The 21,259-nt window shown below is 39.7% G+C and overlaps 1 protein-coding gene across 1 annotated transcript in view; it reads right to left on the reverse strand.

Moving 5' to 3' along the window:
* The window catches only part of PARVA (parvin alpha), a 196,507-nt gene that overhangs the window by 132,510 nt on the left and 42,738 nt on the right, over positions 1-21,259 (reverse strand). The window lies entirely within an intron of this gene.

The raw sequence follows: 21,259 nt of genomic DNA on the forward strand, positions 1-21,259 counted from the left end.
AAATTGCATACCAATGGCTGTAGAAATGTATCAATATATTCGGAAATATGTTCCATAGGGGAACCAGTCCCTGAGATGATGGGTCAACCTGGGGGAAATTTGCCCGGTTTATGGACTTTAGGTAATATGTAAATACATGGAGCTCGCGGTGTAATATTGAACATGTATTTGTACTCAAGGGCAGTAATCAAACAAAGATCCCTCCAGTGTGTAAGCTGTTTCTCTATTGTATGTTTAGTCTCCATTAATGGATTGCCCTTAAGTTGTATATAGGCTTTGTTATCTTTTAGTTGTCTATCAATTTTAGTCTTATAGTCTTTTTTATTCATCATAACAATGTTGCCCACTTTGTCCGCTTCTATAATCACAATGTCCTTATTTTGAATCAGTGTTTTTAAAGCTAGTCTTTACCCAACATTAAGATTGTCAGTGTGTCTAACATGGCGTCCTATATTTTTGTCTTCAAGATGATGTAAGTCCATACGTACTGCCTTGTAGAAAGTATCTATGTGAGTGTCTGGAGGGAAAGAATGGGTGAACCGAGATTTTGGTTTCAAACCACTATCTGTGTCAAGAGAGGGTTGGATATCCAAATGTTCAATAATGTTCAGTATGCTGGGGGTGTCCGTGTTTTCTAAAGACAAAACCATTTGAATGTCCTGTAAGTCCTTGATAGTTTTATTACTTGGCAAACTGACATTCAGGCACCTTTTGGAAGTTGGGTTTATCCATAAAGTATTTGCGTATATATAAATGTCTGATGAATTTGAAAAGATCTATATGTATATTGGTATAATCCGGTCTCATAGTAAGACAAAAGCCTAGACCTCTGCTTAGAACATTTATTTAATCACTTGACATTTCAAAGTCGGAAAAGTTGATGACTTGCACAGTATCAGTATGATTAGTAGCGCCTTCAACAGTATCTGCAGCAACATTTTGCGAGCCTATTTTTAGGTCCTTGAACTGTGTGATGCTGATCTTGTGGTCACACCCTCCCTTTTCTCTGTGCCCTTTATGTTTTCTCTCCTCCTTGTTTTATGTTTGAATTGTACCTCTGTCGTGTGCCTTTTTTGTATCTCTCTAATTCCAATAAAAAAAGAAGAAGAAGAGTTGTTCTCCCTACATGTATTAAGCGTACTACGAGTGCCTTCCTCTCGTGTGTCAGTACCTCCATTGGAAATGCTGGAAACATCCGTCACACTGTTGGAAGCGGACATGTTACTGTCACCAGTCCTGGACTGAGTATTGATTTTAATGTCATTAAATTTGCTAGAAAAAGTAAAAATTCAAACATTTAGGTAATCATTATCATCTCGCCTTAATTTCTTAAATTTTTTATCTTTAATAGTGAGTTGATGTGCATTAAGTACCTCTTTTAGGATAGTGTAGTTTGTCTCTGTTGCTCTGGCAATTTTAAGTCTTGAATCTCTTGTTGCAGAGCTGCTATATCTAATAGAAGTTTTTCTCTCCTTCTCTCTGCATGTGAAATAAGAATATTGATCATCCCAACTGAGGATGAGGCAATTAAGTGTTCCCATTACTTTAAGAGATCTGGGTCTAAGTCATCAAAGGATGGAAATGGACCTTTCTTAGTTCTAGATATCGCTTTAAGGTGGTGGCATTCAACCATTTAGACAGTTCCTGTGTCTTCAAACATTACAGTTTGATACATTTTTGTTAAAGGCCCTCTTGTGTATGTGTACCACTACTGAACTTGGTTTGTGTTGCTGTGGGAAAAAATAATTCAGCAGCCAGTGCATCTCTATCATCATCAAAAGAGGTCATGTTTGTTAAGAAAAAGTCTACCGTCTAGTACTGTCTATCAGGATGTTGCTGGACCGTATTTATAAATATTTGTGTACTTTTCAAAGTGAATCAAAGGACTGGAGTGCAAATTACCATAAAACATATAATGCAAGCATAAACACAAAAATGGTAGCAATGGTATAAACACAAATTGCACTTTCCATAAGTGCCCAAACGTACAAAAGTGGCAACCTCTACTTCTCAGGTCCACCTATGGTGCTAAATGGTTGTCTACCCTGCTACCAACAAGTAGAAATATGCATTAGAAAATACATAACAAATTCAAAAACAAGACAACCATAGCACACTATAAGTTGAGAACATGAGGAAAAAAGCCCAAAATATATATCTCTCCGACCGATCCCAATGATGTTGCCAAGTCTTCTTTTATTCAGAAAAATTAGTTTTCAGTTTGTGTATTTAAGTCTGCTTTTATTCAGACAAATTAAGGTTTCAGTTCATGTATGATAGACATTTCTTCATTCCACATGTTTAGATGGAGAGCCAACATGTGTTTCATCACAAATGTGACTTTGGCAAGGCTGTAAAATATACAAATCATCAGAAGTATAAGCAATATAGATGAGAAACTAGCTATATGTAAAGTTAAGTTTGATGATATTTAGTAAACCACCACCCAGCGTGGAAGAGAAGATACCTGAAAACAATTATTATGTAATAGAAAAAAGAGAAAAGAGGAAAGTGATAAAGATGGAGTGTGTGTCGCCCATACACATATTAAAATACTTATGTGAGAGATGCAGTACATGTAAACAATAAGCTATATGAATATGAGTTAAAACGTAACCATCCCTTTGCTGTGCATCAAAGAGAGAAATAAGGCCGTAAGTGCATTGGTCTTAAGTAATCATGACTTTTAGATCCCAATAGTTGAAGGAGAGAAAAAAATATAAAATTATTTAGACAAAGGTCTGTGTTATACTATCCTGACCAATAAACGTTCCATAAGAATGTACAGCGGAATTAGTAACATTCCCAAAACTGGCGCTTCTCTGTACAAGTCCAGTCAAGAGGTGTAATGTTCCAAAACAAAGGATATTCATCCCGTCCAGTAGTTAGTGCGCACAATACTAGAAGCTGATTCCCGCTTGTGTATCATTTGCATTTCAGTAAATTTAGGAAATGTACTCAAGTCGTTCAGTTAGTACATTTTCGGAAAGACTATTCACAAATAACATGTGCCACACCATACCATCCTCTAGAAAGAAGGTGATAAGCATTTTTCCCACAGATGTAATAGACTCCAGGCACTAGGGGATTTTGACCATTTAACATAAATGTGCATTTATTCTGAAACAAAAACACATGCCTACATTCACTCATTCACACAAATATTCTATCTACACTTGACTGTGGCATATATATACAAAGCTTACCTACATGTTGTGCATCTAAAGCTAACCTCCCTTGGTTAGTGATGTCAGAGTAAGCATGATCAATTCCAGGACTTCGTGAAATTAATCCCTTATCTATCTTAGTTTTAATTGCTCTTCTCCTATTCTCTGTGTTATCTAGAAAGCTCTTTTCTGCAGGTGAAAGTAAACAGGTAAGATTATTTCTATGGTCAAAAGCAGTCCCAAAAGTTAATGTAGGTTCAAATAAACCCTTTACTCTCTCTATATTATCTATATTACAATCGCTAGCTATTTTATTGAGATCCGTAATGATAGGCACAAAAGAAAACACAATGTCTACAGATATATTTGCTATACTCTTGATTATAGAATCATGTTAGTAAAAGACTATAGCTTATGTCATATGTTAGAGGCAGACTGTGATAGGCAATTCCCTCCTCAACAGAGGCTGGAATCTGTGTACAGAAATAACTATCCTGCGCATCCGTTACATCAACATACGCAATAGAAGACATTAGAAGAAAGCTCTTTCTCTTCACGTAAGTATTTTCCATCTATTGTAAACCTATCTATTGCAGAAAGAGTAGAAATTCGATTTGAAGATATGGTAGTTGTATGTATAGCTATGGTATCGTTGGCTCCATTTGAGACAATCACACTCCCAATCAATAACAAACATACTACTGCACAAACGATCGCCAAACCAATACCTATGAGTTTACAACATTTGTTTCTAGAGTATCACCAACTGGAGTTTCCAATGGTCTGTAAGGAATCAAAAAGTAAAAGCAAAAACTAAATATGGTTATGCAGCAAAAATCAAAACAAACAAAAAAACAAGAATTTTAAGCCTTCAATTTTCAATCTTAATCCCTCCTAATCTGGTTCTTTTTTTCTATTTTCAAAAATTCATTCACACTATCAAGGCCCTTTGTCGAAGTTCTACAGAAGTTGTCAAAACTTGTTTAGCAGCTTGTTACATTAGGTTATCAAAGTCTCTTCAGGTATTTATTTCAACAAAGTCTTTTTAGCTTAATTTTCTTTCAAAAGTTTCAATTTTTTTCAACAAATCTTCATCAGCTTTCTTCATGTGCCAAAATATAGACCTGGATTGTCTCTGTCAAAACAAAAATTCTAAACTTCTTCTTGCCATTCGTTAGTAGTTGCATATGCCCATTTCAGGACCAGAGTATCTTTGATTGGCAACTCTTTTCCATTGCAATCATCGACCACTGTTTGCTTCTCCTTCACTCAGATCTTCTTCTCTATTCAACTCGTTTTCTTCCTGAATTGGTTACACCACATTAATTGTCCCTGCTTCTGATTTTTTTCTCCACCCAGTTGTCACCTTTCAGAGGTTCTCTCGTTAATGCTCTTTTCAGAACTGAACTCTAATTGTTCTCCTTCGATGTTCCTGCAACTGGTTCAGGGGGAGTCAAATCCTCCTGGCTTAGATCTGTCTGAACTCCCTTTCAATCGGTGTCAGTCACTTGTTAAGTCTGGTTTGTCAGACCATCTGCTTCTGAGGACACTCTCCTCGGAGCAGGTTTTCTCTGGACTGGTAATCTCTCTTCTTTTACGAGGACCGGTTCTTTTACTGTTTCACTTGAGGATGATTCACCCTCATCATCCAGGATACCTTCCACTTCGTCTGATTCAGGAGTGGGTAAGTTGACTGGAGCGATTCCAGGTGTAGTCTCCAGCTCTTTTCCCTCTCTTTCTTGACCTGGAATATGCTTAGGTGCAGGTAATCTCTACTTCTTGCTCTGATGGATTATTTGCTTTCCGAGTGTGATTTGCGTAGATCCAGTTCAGAAGTCCTGCACACTTCACAGCTGTAGACGTTATTAATATCACCTGGTAGGGTCCCTTCCACCGAGGCTCCCAAAAAGATTTTCTCACGTGCTTGTGGATCACAACCCAAACACCAGCCTTCAGGTATGTCCTTGGCCTTGAGGAGCTTGAAGTGTGGTTGCTTTCACCTGATGAGAGAAAGATCATACCACATCGGCTAGACCTTTGCAGTAGTCTAACACCATATCATCTGTAATGTTCACAAGAGCATTCGTAGGTGCAGCTGCCAATCTCATAGCTCTTCCCATGAGGATTTCATGGGCGACAGTCCTGTTTTCTTGTCAGGAGTGCTTCTCATTGACATTAGAACCAATGGCAAATCATCGGGCAATTTCAAATTCGTGGATGCACACATTTTTGCCAATCTCGATTCCAGAGTGCCATTTATCTGCTCTTCTGAGCAGTAACTACAATGGACTTTCTGCTCAATGTTTAAAGCTGAGCATAGCAACTTAATCAGTTCATTGTTGAAGTGGCTTCCGCTATCTGATTCCAAAGAGAACGGAAAAACAAAATATGGAGTTAACTCTCAAAGTAGTAACTTTGCTACTGTTAGACTATCATTTCTCCTTGTAGGATAAGCCTCAATTCAATGACTGAAAATACACACAATCAACAAAACGTATTTCAAACCAGCACATGCAGGCATCTCAATGAAATCCATCTGCATTTTCCTACATGGTCCTCCAGCCTTGCCAATATGTCCCATATTGAACACTGTCCCTTTGCCAACATTCATCTGTTGACAAACAATGCACTTATGGCAAATTGCTTCGGCAATCTGTCTAAACTTTGGATTGAATTAATGCTGCTTGAAACAGTGGACCATGGCATCTCTCTCTACATCACTTTCATTTGATTTGAAATGTGGCAGGCTCTAGTGAGAGCTACTAATTCTGCCACTTGTGCAAAAAATACTCCTCGAAGCCATGATGCTTCCAGTATGCCCACAAGGGTACACACTGCATATCGTGCTCTTAATGTGCCCACATTATCTCTTATGTAGGAACCATCAAAAAATATAATTTGATCAGTTTCTTCCAGACAGGTATCTCTAATATCAGCTCTGGGTTTTGTGCATAACTCTGTAATTCCAAACAATCATGTTCTCTATCATCTAATTTGTCAGAGAAAGTATTTTCAATCGGGATTAAGGTTGCAGGATTAAGCACTGTACATCTCCGAATCGTAACATTCAGAGACCCTAAAATTGCGGTTTTATATCTGGTCAGTCTCAAATTGGTCAGACATTGTGTCTTTGATTGGCTGCTGCTACCAGATCCAAATTAGCTGAAAAATATGCTACTGTGCGATTTATACCAGCATGAGTTTGAGTCAAAACAGGCAAAGAACATGCATCACGTTCATGACAAACAACAGGACAGATTTGGTGTAGTCAGGCATATCTAATGCTGGAGCTTGACACAAACATTCTTTCAGATCAGTAAATGCTTTCATAAAAGCTTCATCCAGTATCATAGGATCAGAAACATCTTTATGAGTCAGCTTCTCTAAAGGCTTTGAAAGAACCGAAAAATTTGGGATCCACTGGCGACAGTAGACAACCATTTCTAGAAACATCCTCACATCTTTTTGTGTACTTAGTACTTTCGTTTATAAAATTGTAGCTACTCTCTCTCTGGAAATTTTCCTAGTTCACCTCTTCCTGACAATACTGCAATTTAGCAGGGGACACTTTGGGGGTCATTCTGACCCCGGCGGGCGGCGGGAGCCGCCCGCCTGGAGGGAACCGCCAGAATACCGCTGCGCGGTCAAAAGACCGCCGCGGTTATTCTGGGTTTCCCACTGGGCTGGCGGGCGACCGCCAAAAGGCCGCCCGCCAGCCCAGTGGGAAACAGCCCTCCATGAGGATGCCGACTCCGAATGGAGCCGGCGGAGTGGAGGATGTGCGACGGGTGCAATAGCACCCGTCGCGAATTTCAGTGTCTGCAGAGCAGACACTGAAATTCAAAGTGGGGCCCTCTTACGGGGGCCCCTGCAGTGCCCATGCCATTGGCATCGGCACTGCAGGGGCCCCCAGGGGCCCCACGACACCCCTCACCGCCATCCTGTTCCTGGCGGGCGGAACCGCCAGGAACAGGATGGCGGTGAGGGGGTCGGAATCCCCATGGCGGCGCAGCAAGCTGCGCCGCCATGGCGGATTCCCATGGGCAGCGGAAAGTCGGCGGTACACCACCGACTTTCCGTTTCTGGCTGCGGCTGTAGCGCCGCAGTCAGAATGCCCGGCGGAGCACCGCCAGCCTGTTGGCGGTGCTACTGCCGACCCCGGCGGTCAGAATGACCCCCTTTATGTCCATTGTCTCTTTTGTCTTGGACGCGATAAACAAATCACCAATGTATTGCACCAATGTCGATTGTTAAGGCATCACCAATGACTCCAAATTATTTTTCAAGATCTGGTTGAAAATGGATGGTAACTCTGAAAACCTTTGTGGAATTCTACACCAATAGTAGACTTTGTTCAGAAATTTAAAACAAAAGAGATCTGCTGTCCCCATAGTGAGGCATGGAAAAGAATGCTTGGCATAGGTCCACCACAGTAATCATTCAGCATCGCATGGGATCTGAAACATTATCACAGCTGGATTTGGCACAACTGGACAAAATCTAATCACTATGGCATTTATTTTTCCCAGACCCTGCACAAGACAAATTTTCCCACATGGTTTTTACAAACCCATTATTGGTGAATTACTTGGTCTACTCAATACGTCTTTCAAAGTTCCTTTCTCCACAAACTGCTCTATTAAGGGCTTCACACCCTCGATTGCATCAATCATCATTGGATATTGTAGAGTCTGAGGGAAAACTGCATTTGGCTTAACTGCAACTCAAACTGGCTCTGCTCCTTTTATCAACCCAATGTATTTTCCTGAAAGATCCCAAACTCTTTACTTAACAGTCTTCTGTAAATCAACAGGAAGATCTTTCACACCAAAAACTGGAAAGAAACTAGTCAAAGGAGCTTCTTCTATCACTGGCTCATCAAAACTAATCAAAGGGAAATTCTTCAGACACCGACTCATTGCTGACAGTAAGTGTTGGGTCCTCCTCATCATCACTGGTTGTCTAAATTTCAGTTCCCTCATCTGAACAGGTAATTGAGCATCTTGTTTGCACAATAAATCTCTTCCCAGTAAGGACATAGGACTTGAATCACAAACCACAAACTTGTGCAAACCCTTAAAAGTACTAATTTTAACCAAGGCTTGCTATGTAATTGGGTTAGTCAAATATTGATTTGCAACTCCCACAATCTAAATTGTTTTCCCTGGTAAAGGCAGATCTGGAACTTCTGCAGATCTCGCTGTCAAACGTGTAGCACCAGTATCAACCAGAAAGGAAACTTTGTGGCCATGTACCTTTCCCTTAACATAAGGACCTTTCTGATCCACTTCCAAAGAAGCAGCCATCATACATTCTCCCTCATCTGAACTATCCAACAGTCAAACATTGTTTATTCCATTCTCACTGTATAAAGGAAATTGGTGTACTGCATTATTACTCTGGTTTAGTCTCTGACCCGTGACCACCTGAGAAAGCATCACCTGTTGCTGATCCATTGGAGACTGCAGAACTTGCAATTGTCTAGGCATTTGAAAATGTTGTGCAGGCACCATAGGCACTTGTGGCTGCATCTGATGTAATTGGGGTAATTGTACTTGTTGTACCTGCGGTTGCACATTTTGCACATGCTACATGGGTTGTAAGGGTTAGAAACCCTGCATCGGATTTATATTATTCTGGAAACTTGGAATTTGACCTCTCATTCTTAGTCCTCTCATATTCTGAAAAGCATTGACACTTTTCACTTGTTGAACAACACCTCCTTGTTTTAAAATTGGACACTGCCTTTTCCAATGCCCGATTCGTCCGCAAACATGACAAGGTAACATTCGTTTTTCCTGTGGTTCTCCTTGCATCATAACAGAATTCAAATCAGGACCACGATTAACACTTCCCATACCACCACAACCTCTACCTCCATTCTGAAACGTACCTTGATGCTGAACCATGCCATTTCACTGCTGCTGCTGAGGCTAAAAACTTCCCTCAATCCCTGTCTGTGCAGCCTTGATCTGCATCACCATCGCTTTCTCCTTCAACTTTTTCTGTTTCAATTCAATCTCATCACTACAGTATTTTGCATACTGCAGCACCTCAAGAATCAGCTTGGCTTGCCAGCAAACCAAATGACTCTTAATCATCTGGCTAGTTTCTGGTCCGAGTCCTTCAACAAATCTGAACAGAAAATGAATCATGTCCTTCGGCGCAATTGTTTCTGTACCACTGTAATGTTTAAATGCTTATAACACACTCTCATAGTATGCATGAATCGATTCTTTCGGATCCTGAGCTGTCCTATCTATGCGCTGCCAATCAATGTTTTTCAGCAAAATTCTTGTTTTCAGGAACTCAATGACCTTATAGTAATACTTTATTACTACAGAATATGGTGCACCTGTTGATGGACCTCTTGGTGGCTCACTTGTTGGTCAATCTACACTCCTTGGATATCTGCTGGAACAAATATCTCCAAAAGAATGTTCAAATCCTCCCACAGACATTTTCCAAGTTTCACAAACCTGTTTGCTGGTACCATTCTACTGGTTCCTCTCTCAACCTGGGGTAATCATTGTTAATGAGCAAATGTCATTCCTGCTCCAAGGGACCTGTACAAAATTCCCTTCTGGAATCTCTCTCATTGGTAAAACTTGTACTGGTTCTTTCATTTGTGATACATCTGCAGAAAGAGTATCTGAACCTTTCCTCGGCCTTTCTCTTTTCTTGACCCATCTGCCTTCCTATTTTTCTAATGCTCTCCAAATCTGTACTCAGTCAAGTAGCTCTCTAAGATGTGTTGTCATCCCTGCTGACCTCATGTGTTCAAAATCTTCAGGTTCAAAATGTAATCTATAACTTCTTTTCAGGCTTTTTGATTTCATAAGATCTATTTCATATTTGTCTGCTAACTCTTATAATCACTGATGCACTTCAACTGCTCCCTCTGTAATTAATGGACACAAATATCTCAACTCAGCTTCAATGAAAGATTTGGGTCAGTTTATCCAATTTTCCCTTCAAGAAGCTAACCTGCTTCCATTGACAATCTTGTCCTGTTTATAAACTCCTTTTCTTTGAACTGACTCTCTTGAACACCTAAAACACTCAATTCTTCCAACCACCTTGTTAATTGTTGTGCTGTCAAACCCTGTAATGAAATATGACCAGGTTGCACATTCAGTAACTGTTGCTGTATTGGGCTCACATGTTGAGGAGTTAACATCTTTAGCTCGGACCATTAAAAGATCCAGACATTCCAGAATTTCTAACAGGTGTTAAATCTAATAACAACCTTGTTCTACTTAGAGTTTGTTTTACAAGTGACATTAACCTCACATTCTCGTTCTGAACTCCTTGATTATCTGCACTCTTATTGCCTTGGGCATATAAAGACATAATTGGACCAAATGTAATAGGTACCAACACTGCATCTGGGCTTAATCTGGTCTCTACATTCTGAGATTGCATTACTCCTCTATTTTGCATTTTGAGGCTTTAACATCAGAGTTGTCGATGTTTGAACCAATTTCGGCTCCTGTGATGTCTGTCCTGAGGACACTACTAGATTTATAGTTGTATTCACAATCGGTACATCTGGCTATATCCTATGAACACTAAGTTGTAGCAACTGTATATTGTCCATTGACAAACTGAAGCTGCTCTGCATCGGTATTTGTACAAAAGGACTAGTCTGTACTGAGCTCTGGTTCACGTTAGAATTAACTTGTACGGAACTCTCAGTCATATTATGGTTACTTTGTACTGGGCTCTGTGTCACTGCAGCTGGTATTGGTGCAGCAGGGTTTGCACCACTAGTACTTTACCCTTTTTGAGACGCATAGGGTGGCGGACGATTTCTCAAAATCTGTATAATAAACTTATTGTTGTCCGATTCCTCATCATTAATCAAAGACCTTTCAGGTTCTTTTGATGTCTGCTCTTCAGCAATTAAAGAAGAACTCTTTTTAGATTTCTTTGAAGTTTTCTTTGCACTCTTCTCACTGTCTTCAATCATTGCATCATACCTTGTAAGGTATCTAATCTCCACTTTGTCTGGTCATTGTCCAAACTAGCTTCTGCTAGTGACTTCTCAGCTCTTTTCATTTTTCTCTCAAATTTTAACACTTGTTGCTGTCTGGCTACTAGCTCCCAGATCGCTAATGCTTCAAACTGAGCTGGTCTGGTGAAGGTCTTAGATCATACATCACCTGTCTCAAATTCTCCAAAATTCTCAAATTGAATATACCATTTTCAGGAAACGCTAAACACCCTTCCTTCTCTGTGATTTTAATCCAATGTTTTAACCATAGACATGCTCCGGTACCTTTCTCTTCAATTACACTATATGACGGAGTACCTTCTGGCAGACAAATTTCTCCTTGCCAAGCCATAATATACTCATCTCCTCTAAGAGCACTTTTTAAAGATTTGAAAAATGTAATTTTCTGCAAATTTATGTCAAAAAATCAATAATCAGGAAGTGACTGTAATCCCACAATCCTCTTTGTCTCCCTTCTCAACCAATTGCGCTTCATGGTTGTCCACCGATCCATTAACGACCCTTCTCACTAATCAACCTATCCCAGCGCAGCACAAAAATGACATCACATTTACACACAGTGGCTGACAAAGTCTTTCGGCTTCTCCTCCGAAACTCAAAAACACTCACTCTAATGCAATATTAATTTGCGAGCACTTAATCAAAACCAATAATAATACAAATTTGTCTGTTTACTACAGTTAGGGTACTACAATCGTCTCAGGAACCTTACGGATTTTCACTGACGGTTATGCAAGTTCAATGAAAGAAGTCTATTAGCCAACGGACATGAAGTCATAGGAACAGAGTACGCTAGAAACATTAAATACAGATAACATTGCACAGTGGCCTTGCTCGGCTTCAGCCTAGCAGAGGCCTAGAAATACTCATATTATTTCAGAATCTATTTTAGCAGAGAACATGCTCTTAAAGGGACAGAATATTTTTCTCATCACAATGTTAATATAACATTAGAAACATATACAGGCCTTTCACTTGATGGCGGCCACTTGAAGCACAGCACAATTTTGGTAAACATAAATTAATTCACACATTAGTACAGAAGTATGATTATGTAAAGACAAAATTATTTACGACAAAATCTCAGCACGCACAGGGGTATGAAGGGTTTGGTCTTTAGCTCCATTTGCTGCCATCGTTGCTGCACCAATAATAGCCAATAAAGACGGTCCCCATCCACAGACATTTCCAAACAAAATATCAAAAGGCTGTTACGCCAAAGGGTTTCTGTTAGAAATTGGGTTGTAGGATGACTGCGTGTTGTATTTAGGTTGATAATATTTACTTATGTTTCATTGTATTCCGTTAACTTGCTTTTTTTATGTTTAATATATTCTACGTGTTGGTCTGTTGTCATGCTTGCAGCTGCCTTTCATTCAGACTCTGCTTTGATGACTCTACTGGATGGCAGCTGTGGTCGGAGCTCCTGCCTGCGCTTCCTGGGCTTTTTAATTCCTTCACCACACTTGCTATATGCAATAAATCTAAAGAAATGTTATCCTTCTTCATTGTCGCTCATTTACCTGGATACTACACAACAATTTAGCGACAAGCAAGAAACTTTCTCAGCCCACTGAGGCACGAACACATTAAATTGAAGGCAGACTCTTTCAGGATTATTCATTGGCAATTTCCTTACGGCTGTGGTAAGATTTTACATTCTTTTGGCTTTACCATCCTCATACTCAGGCTCATGGAGTTCTTTCCAGGTTGAACTGAGATGTACTCACTCCACCACACCTTTTGTTATCCTCTCTTCACTAAGATATACGCTGATCTCTTTCCCAACCTCTCTCCATTTGCAATTCTATTCTCTCTATAATTTCTGCACCCTCTCACTTTTCTAGATGTGTATCATAGATCTTCTTTCAGAATATCCTAAGTTAAGTTTATTGGGATATTGTTAACTAGTTTAAATTGTTTCTTGTAAAATGTCCTCCATTCATTGGTTCTTTCGAGAGTATGCTTATACAATTAGTTTAGTGTGCTATATAGCAAAGCTAAAATAAAAAAAATCCCAGCAAAATATTCTTTACTGGTTACCAAGTGCTCTTTCTACCAGAATGTCCAAGAAGATGTGTGCCCGAGATAGCAAAAGGGGATGTCTTTCAATACTCACATTTTTGGGTGCGCCATTACATGGCCTTTTTGTGAGCCAAAATTAATGTGTCAGTTTTAGTAGCCAGGCAACAGGATGGATTCCTCTCACAGTTGTTATCCAGCTGCTGCCTTTTCATGAAAATACCTATGGAGTAGGTAAAATGGAAATCAAGGTTTCCTATAAATTATTCATTGTGTTGATTTTTCATAGTGTTTATTAGTGTTGCTGTTTCGTAGCATGGTAGGCTGTAGTTGTTCCTGTTGCCCAATTTCAAGTACACATTTTATGAAAATTTGGAGGATGAAAGACTGAGCTGTCAGAGTTCAGAATGGTGCTTAACTCAATGACATATGTTATTTATTTAAAGGAATGGTAGTATGCCATATCTACAGCACTCCCTTTTCAAGTCACATATGATAGATAGATAGATAGACAGACAAACACAATTGGAAAAACACATTTTTAGGGATTTAAAGATCACTTTATTTTATCTTCACTGTAAATCCTAACTCAAAATGTGGCCTTTTCTTATGGCTAGTATCTTGCTTGGACATTGTTCATCTCTCTGAACAAGTAATTTGCACCTTCTCCCAAGTGGAGAATCCAAGTGAATTTGCTCCTGCCATTTGAAGGGCTCCCATGGCACATCATGAAATTTTACAAATTGGACAAATTAATCTTGCATTTTTTGGAGGCTTCTGCAAAATTGTTTTTATTTTATTTTTCTGTAAATCGCATTGCTGCGCTGGTTCATAGAGTTCTTAACAGGATGTGGGGAGTAAGGAAAGAGTATATGAAACATGCCTTTAAATGCCTCCAAGGAAAATCGTGGAGTTAGGTGCTGGTCACCCTCTGCAAATATTTGCACCACATCAGCTAGATCAGCAACATATTTGAGGAGGAAAAGTCTCAACAAATTGAATGGCAGATATGTGACTATGCAGATGTTTCTGTTCAAAGCAGAGAACTATTAATTAAACTCTCCGTGTGTCCAACAGCCTCTGGAAAATATTCTGTGTATAAATGATGTGATAAAACCATTACACAGAGAGGATGAGGCTTGCTCAGTTTGTGCTAGCTGAAGATTACCGGAGTTCATTTAGAAAGGGCAACATCAACCTCAGTGTGTGTCCTGGCGATAACAATTGCAAATACCAGTAGTAACCATTATTGAAAAAGATTACCTTTTTTGGTCCTGAATGTAGGTCCTCTTTTGTCAATAACTGGCCAGTGCCTTGCTTTCTCCCATTAAACGCCTAATGAATTGCATCAGACTGCCCACTTTCATCTTTCTGGAAATTAAAACCTTGGTGAGGAATCATACAACTGAATGGCAAATAAAGAAAATTATGTTTTTCTGGAGTTTTCTTTGTCAGTGTTTTTCTCTTTGAAATAATTTAGATTTATTAAGCTACAACCTATTCTCTATAGTGCACATGGCAGATTAAGTCTACATTAAAAAATTGTCTTTATTGGCCATTTTTCTCAACAATTGGACTATAAATACGGGATGACAGACCCCAAGCTTCTTCATTTTAACATTTGCATCCCCTTTGATTAAAGGTGGCATTGATCATTGATTCAGTGTTTCCTTTTACTCCTTAGTTTACAGGCACATTGAGATTATTGTTTTGTTTTCAAATGAAAATATATCATAATATTCTTGAGCATTTAGAACAGAAATGCACTCACCATGTCACTGCATGTTTCTAGCTCCTACTTGCTAGTAAAGGAGACAAGTAAAAAGAGAAGGATGGGAAAGATAAACAGGGCAGGGCAAGGTGGGGATGAGAGGCTGGGTAGGTAAAGAGTATGCTGACTTCACATCAACAGAGATGGCCCCCCATTAGGGCAGTGGAGCATCGCTCCCCTTGCTGCCAGTGCAGCAAACCAGTGAAAACTAAAACGGTATAAAAAATAATTACTATTTTATTTTTCACTGCTCCAAGCCAGAGCAGTGTTTGGGGGCAGGCTGCTGCTGACTGGCAGCAGGGGAGTGGTGCTCACTCCCCCAGTTTACACTACGCATGGCAGTTTGGCCGGCTTGCTTGAGCCAGCCACCCTCATGTTCAGATTAAATCTCACCACCGGAGAGAATGCACAGCCCCCCTGTGCCTGCTGAAGCATCGAGACAGCCCACTCCGGCCAACTTTGGTGCTGCTTTTATGTTGCTCACCCGCAGCATGAAGGCAGCCTCGGGATTTGGAGAAGGGAGCTGGCTGAGGCTCCATGAGGTGCCATCGCATGTGGGTAAGTACATTTTTTTTCTTTTTCATTTGGGCCCACTGAAGGCACTGTGAGACACTCGCATTCCTTCAGCTTTAATTCCAGAGCTCTTAGTCACGGCCCGTAATAATAACAAGCCATGATTAAGAGCTTTGGAATCTTAGCCCAAAGGCATTGTGAGCTTTTTCACCGTGCCTGCCACTGGACTGGCACTGGCTCAATAAACCTCTACTGTTGAGGGTCACCGGCCGCCACTGCACATCACTACTGCAAGCACATTTTGTACACCTTGCTGGTTTATCTGTGTCCAATTAATGAGGATTATCTGTCGAAAATCTATGGCTGGGTTGATTAATTAAACAAAAATATATTTTAAATCATTTTTAATCAGCTATTCTGCTCAATTATCTTTTACTGAGATGCAGTTAAAATGTCACGAGTGTAAAAACCAAGGGCCATATGTACGAACACATTTTCCCATAGACACTGAATGGGTAAAAACCTTTGATACATCTGGCCCCAATTGATTCATCCTTTCTTGTGCTACGAACACCCTTTGCTTTCTGGCCTAACTGCGAGATATATGTTTTATTCATCCATTCATGCATGATCCAGTATTCTCTACTGCCCAATGAGCAAGAAAAGCAGTGTTTAGACTCGAGGGATACTTATTGTTTAATCGTCATGCCACTATACATGAACAGCCCCTACATTCCTGATTATTTGGAGCTACAGCCACGGATTCCACGTAAAGTGAAGCTGAAAAAAATCCAAATAATGCAAATTAAATAGATTTGTTTTTACCTACAAATGGTTCAAAATCCATATCCATTTACCTGTAGCATTAGGTGGCAGTAGGAACTTGCTGGGTCTTTTGAATGCTTTTGTTTTAGTGGTGACACTGGACCAGAAACTGATCAACGTGAAAGGAGCAGCAGAATCACTCTCTGAGGCCATGGTGGTACAGGATTTAATAGTCATGGGCCACGAGATGAGTATCTGCAGAAGAACCTCCAGCGTTAAATAGTGCAGTGGGGTTAATAAGCACCAGGGCCGCCCAGCTGTCATGTGTCCTCCATCTGTAGAGTTGCATAAGCCAAAAAGATAAAGTTCTCGGACCCCAAAAAGAGGCAAACAGTATTACAGGTGGATCTGTTGTACAAGGTGGACATTGAAGGTTGGATTACAAGGAGAAAAACCATACTGAAACTCGCCTTAAATTCAAATAATCCACAAGTAACGTAATTCCAGAAGGCTTGAACATGAGCAATGTTATGGCAAGTCAAAACCAGAAACAGGTCGTAGGGTCCGAGTCAGTTTCAAAGTGGCATTGCCAGCCAAAGGTAGGCATCCTTCAAAAACGCTAATTTTCTTACCAGCCAATAAAATGTCACATGAGAAATTTACAGCATATCCACTACAGGACGCACGTTGCTAGCAAAGAGACGTTCAACAAATACTGTGTTCACCCATTTTTCTGCAAGTAGCCTCAGCACGTGCATTGAAAACACATCCTGCGTGCCTTATTGATTAAACAAACTTTCCCAGAATCGCTGGCGTGTGTCTAACCCACACATGTTCACATTTCTAAATTCAGTGAACCTCAATGAGAAATGCAAAATAATTTTCACTCACTCCAGTCCTTGAACACGGGAAACATTTCAAAGGTAACATGATAGGGACATCAGTGATGAAAAAGGGTAAATATGTAAGCCACACAACGCATCACAGCAAAAAAAAAGTATAAATATAGAAATAACAGGACAATGCTTGGTAAATAGGCTTTGGTTCAGAGAAGAGCTAACTCAATTAGTGCGCGCGATGCAGTTACTGTCATCAGTGATTAGATTAGCCCATGCTCGAAATCTGCCAGATAGAGACTCGTAAAGTTACCTGTTAGAAAAAGCCAGGATGTAATTATGTAAAGACCCTAAAAGGTCCAGACAGGGTAAAAGAAATGTGTTCATTGCACTTAAACGAAAATGTCATAATTCACTTTGAATTTGATGCTTTTCTGTTATGTTTATTTTGCTGAAACAATTGTGAAGTTCAGTGTGTACTATTCGAGTACTCAGGACAAGTGACTTTTTTGGTGAAAGGTGGGAAAAAGAGGTAACATTACAAATAAAAAATAAAAAAAACACACAGAAACAAGCTTGGTTTCTCTATAAATTCGTTTTACTCTAGAAGACCGCAGATAAATACACTGCTTACAGCTTATGAAAATGCTGTATACCAAAGCAAACAATTTCTACTAAAACAAAAATTGAGTTAACAAGTCAGCTGCAAAATACATCTTGCCCTTTCCATTTCGAATATAAGTATTCCACTGACCTTTGTTCCACCACATCGAAATCGACATATATGCAATTTATTTTTGTTTTTTGTAACATAATCTCAAAAACAATATATACATCTAGCTACTATGGGGTGCCCCCTTGCTCTTGATTAGATGGCTTTCTGGTATACCTCAGTTCCATGCTTCTTGTTTAATGATTTTCCTCCCTATTCCGTATTTGTCCCACCTCTGGAGCATTTCTTCTTTACTTTGTTCTCATTGGATTACTGGGTACTTCCAATGCTCGCATACAGTGAACTTTTTTTTTTCAAGCACTGTACAGCAGTGCATTTGCTTATTTGCTCTCTCCCTCATATGCTGTATCCTTCGATGTTCCCTCTGGTCTCTGTGTTGCTCCCACATCCCCTTTCGCCATAAAATTATTTCATTACAATCAAACTACAATTATTTCATTGTTACCCATTTTTTTTTTTTTTTTTTTAAACTCTCCAGTACCTCTGTTTCTTTACTAAAGAGATTTTGCACAACATTTGTCATTGTGCTTAATTTCACTAAATTAGTATGGAATTTAATGATAAAAAAACATTACAAGATTTTGCGCGACCCTCCTGAATGAGACCAGTGTAAATCGAAAGAAGACTAGGTAAGTTTCACGGGACAAAAACATACAAGTCAATAAAAGGCCCAAATAACTTTGAGGCAATGAGGACATGCACTAAGGAGACATGGAGACTAGTACTGACAAAATTGGTGGCAAAGAACCTACGTGGAAATGAATGTACAAGCAATTGAAACAACCACAGAAGCTTAAGTGACAGGACCCAGTACAGTTCAAGCAAGGAACATGCAGAATAGAACCATTTAGGTGGCAAATGGCCAGTGGCAACACACTCTGGAGGAAAGAACAGTGATAAGGAGCAATCTTAATGTTGTCAAGGTGTCAAAAGTGATTCCCTTCATTCCCTTCATTTGCAAGGCCACTGAAGATAGTGCAGCGAAAGTCAAATCTCAATGGGTGAGATCAAAGACCTCCCACAGAGGATAAATGGAATTTTTTAATGAAAGCTAAAACAGGAACAAAAGGATGTGGGTAAATAGCTTGCTGTAGGATATCGCCTGAGGAGTATGTGATGGGGGAGTATTGGTGGGAATGGTGGGATGTCGGAGGTCAGAGTCAAGACTGAGAGGTGGGAGATAACAGGTGAGGCAGATGGCAGACATAGAGTAGTGTGAGTGCCTACAGGCAACTTTGTAGATTTAGGAAGATTAATTGAGGTCAGTTCAGAAGATCTGTAGGTTCTGAGTAAGCAAAGCCAGGAGAACTGATAGATCTGGAAAACAGAGCATGGATAGCCTGGGGGAATGAGTGATACTAAGCACCTAGCAAGACGCCAACCAGATTGTATAGGTCAAAGTGAGAGATTGTTCCTGTTGGTTTTGAATGCCAGCAGCAAAGAAAGCATTCTACAGCGAAAATCAATGTGTTGCATGAGTGCAGCACAGATTGGCTGCTCTCGAAAATGAAACACATCATTGGAAAGAGGAACATCCCTACCATATGTTCCAGAAGCTTGATGGCACAAGAAATTAAGATCCAGCAGACTTCTAATGGTCATTAAAGCATTGGAATGTTGGGTGCTCCATTGAAAACAATGGAGTGCTCCGGGCTACTAATGGGCGGTAGAAGCCCTAAGCTCCAACATTCCAATGTTTTCGTTCCCAGATGTTGCTGTGTTAACAAAGGGCTCACTGAGTTTGAGGGGATTTTAATCCCCCTCGGGCTCTGTGAGGCCTTTGTTTTATTTATTAGAACATTCTGCCCGCTAGTGGTAGAATGTTCTAATAGCCTTTATAGCCCTTCGTATCGGGGCTATACCGGTGTTGAAGCAGATACGCTAATTAAGAAAATTATTAATGATCTACATGTAATTAATAATGAGAAATTGCGTAGAGAAATTAATTAGAGAAAAATAATGTGCACGTTTGAAAATGTGCCCACGGGGTGTGATCACCATGTGTACTAAAATGACTGAAATTGTATGAAATAATGAAAATGTATGAGAAAAATGTAATAATATGTCATAATGAGATGTATAACCTATGTTTTGCATTAATTTGTAGTATTAATTTAGCTGGACTAAAGGCCTAGTTTCCCTGAGCCCTGCATACTCGAGAGACTGAAATACTGAATTTTCTTGCAAAGGACTGGAAGCCGCTATAGCCTTGACCCGCTCGAAGTTCAAGTTACTTAGCTAGAATTTTCTGCAATGTACTGGCGGACAGGAGATGATGAAGACAGTTTGATAAAATTATGTGTAGAGCAGGCTAATTGTACTTTCCCAGGACTTGAACAACAGAAGCACTGACTGAAGAGGAATATGCAACAGTTTCGACACCTGATGAGCCGGATGATGAAGGCATCGCATGAAGAACCAATCCACATCTTGTGAACAAATAAATATGAAAATTAGTAGATTTGGTAAACAAAAACTATAGGTTAAAGTTATATCTGCCAACTGACTGACCAATTAGCAATTAGGGGGATGGACTGGGAGACCATAATAAAAAGTCATGACAGGGGCAAGAAGTCAGAGTTGCAGGAGAAGAATTGATGACATCAGGAGATGCTGTCTGAGGTGCTGACATTGGGCTCATGGTCTGTGAGCCTGATCCGTGGCTGACCAATTGATGACCTGAAGACGAAGACTGACTTGTTGCTGATCCATCCTGGATAGGTAGCTATGAAAATGTGACTGACAATTTTTATGCCTTTTTTCTAGGTACCAACTGTGCTGATTCTAGATATTCTTACTTAGATAGATTTTTTTTCTCCAAATTTATGTTTTCTCCAAATTGTTTTTTGCATGAAGACCCACATGCTGATGCTAATCTTGGTTAGGTAGGCTGTTAAGAGTGACGTTGACAGTGACAATGACTGACAAACTTAATTGCTGAACTTCACCATTAATGCTGGTATTCTTAGCTTATGAAAATTGAATGTTCGTATATGCCTTCACCAAGAGTTGATGTTGCCAATTAATGAATTAATAAATTAAGTTGATTAAATAAAGATTGATCTAACAGATGATTTAGAGTTGTAATCAATAGGGAAATAAAAATTGTTAACTCCTTTCGGAGTTGTGGTTATTCTTGAGTAGATGTGTTTAAACTGTTTTCCATAGAAAGTTTCTTGATTATTGGTGTTAGCTATCGATTCAGTAGTCACTGCATGACTAGGATACTCAGTGCGATTCAAAAGGTTCATCTACCTATACGCATCCCCTTTTAAGTTTACTTACTAAGGGCCAGGAGCGCAAGCAGTTTTTGGTAGCAGCTTGATGGTTAGTTTCCTTGGAGAACTAGTTATGTGGTAACTATTACTTATGGTAGTAATTTAAGTTAGTTGTGTGTATTGTTATGAGGTTTGAATTTTGTTTTTCTGAAATGGC

The sequence above is a fragment of the Pleurodeles waltl genome, chromosome 3_1 (genome assembly GCF_031143425.1).
Source record: "Pleurodeles waltl isolate 20211129_DDA chromosome 3_1, aPleWal1.hap1.20221129, whole genome shotgun sequence".
Classification (NCBI taxonomy): Eukaryota; Metazoa; Chordata; class Amphibia; order Caudata; family Salamandridae; genus Pleurodeles; species Pleurodeles waltl.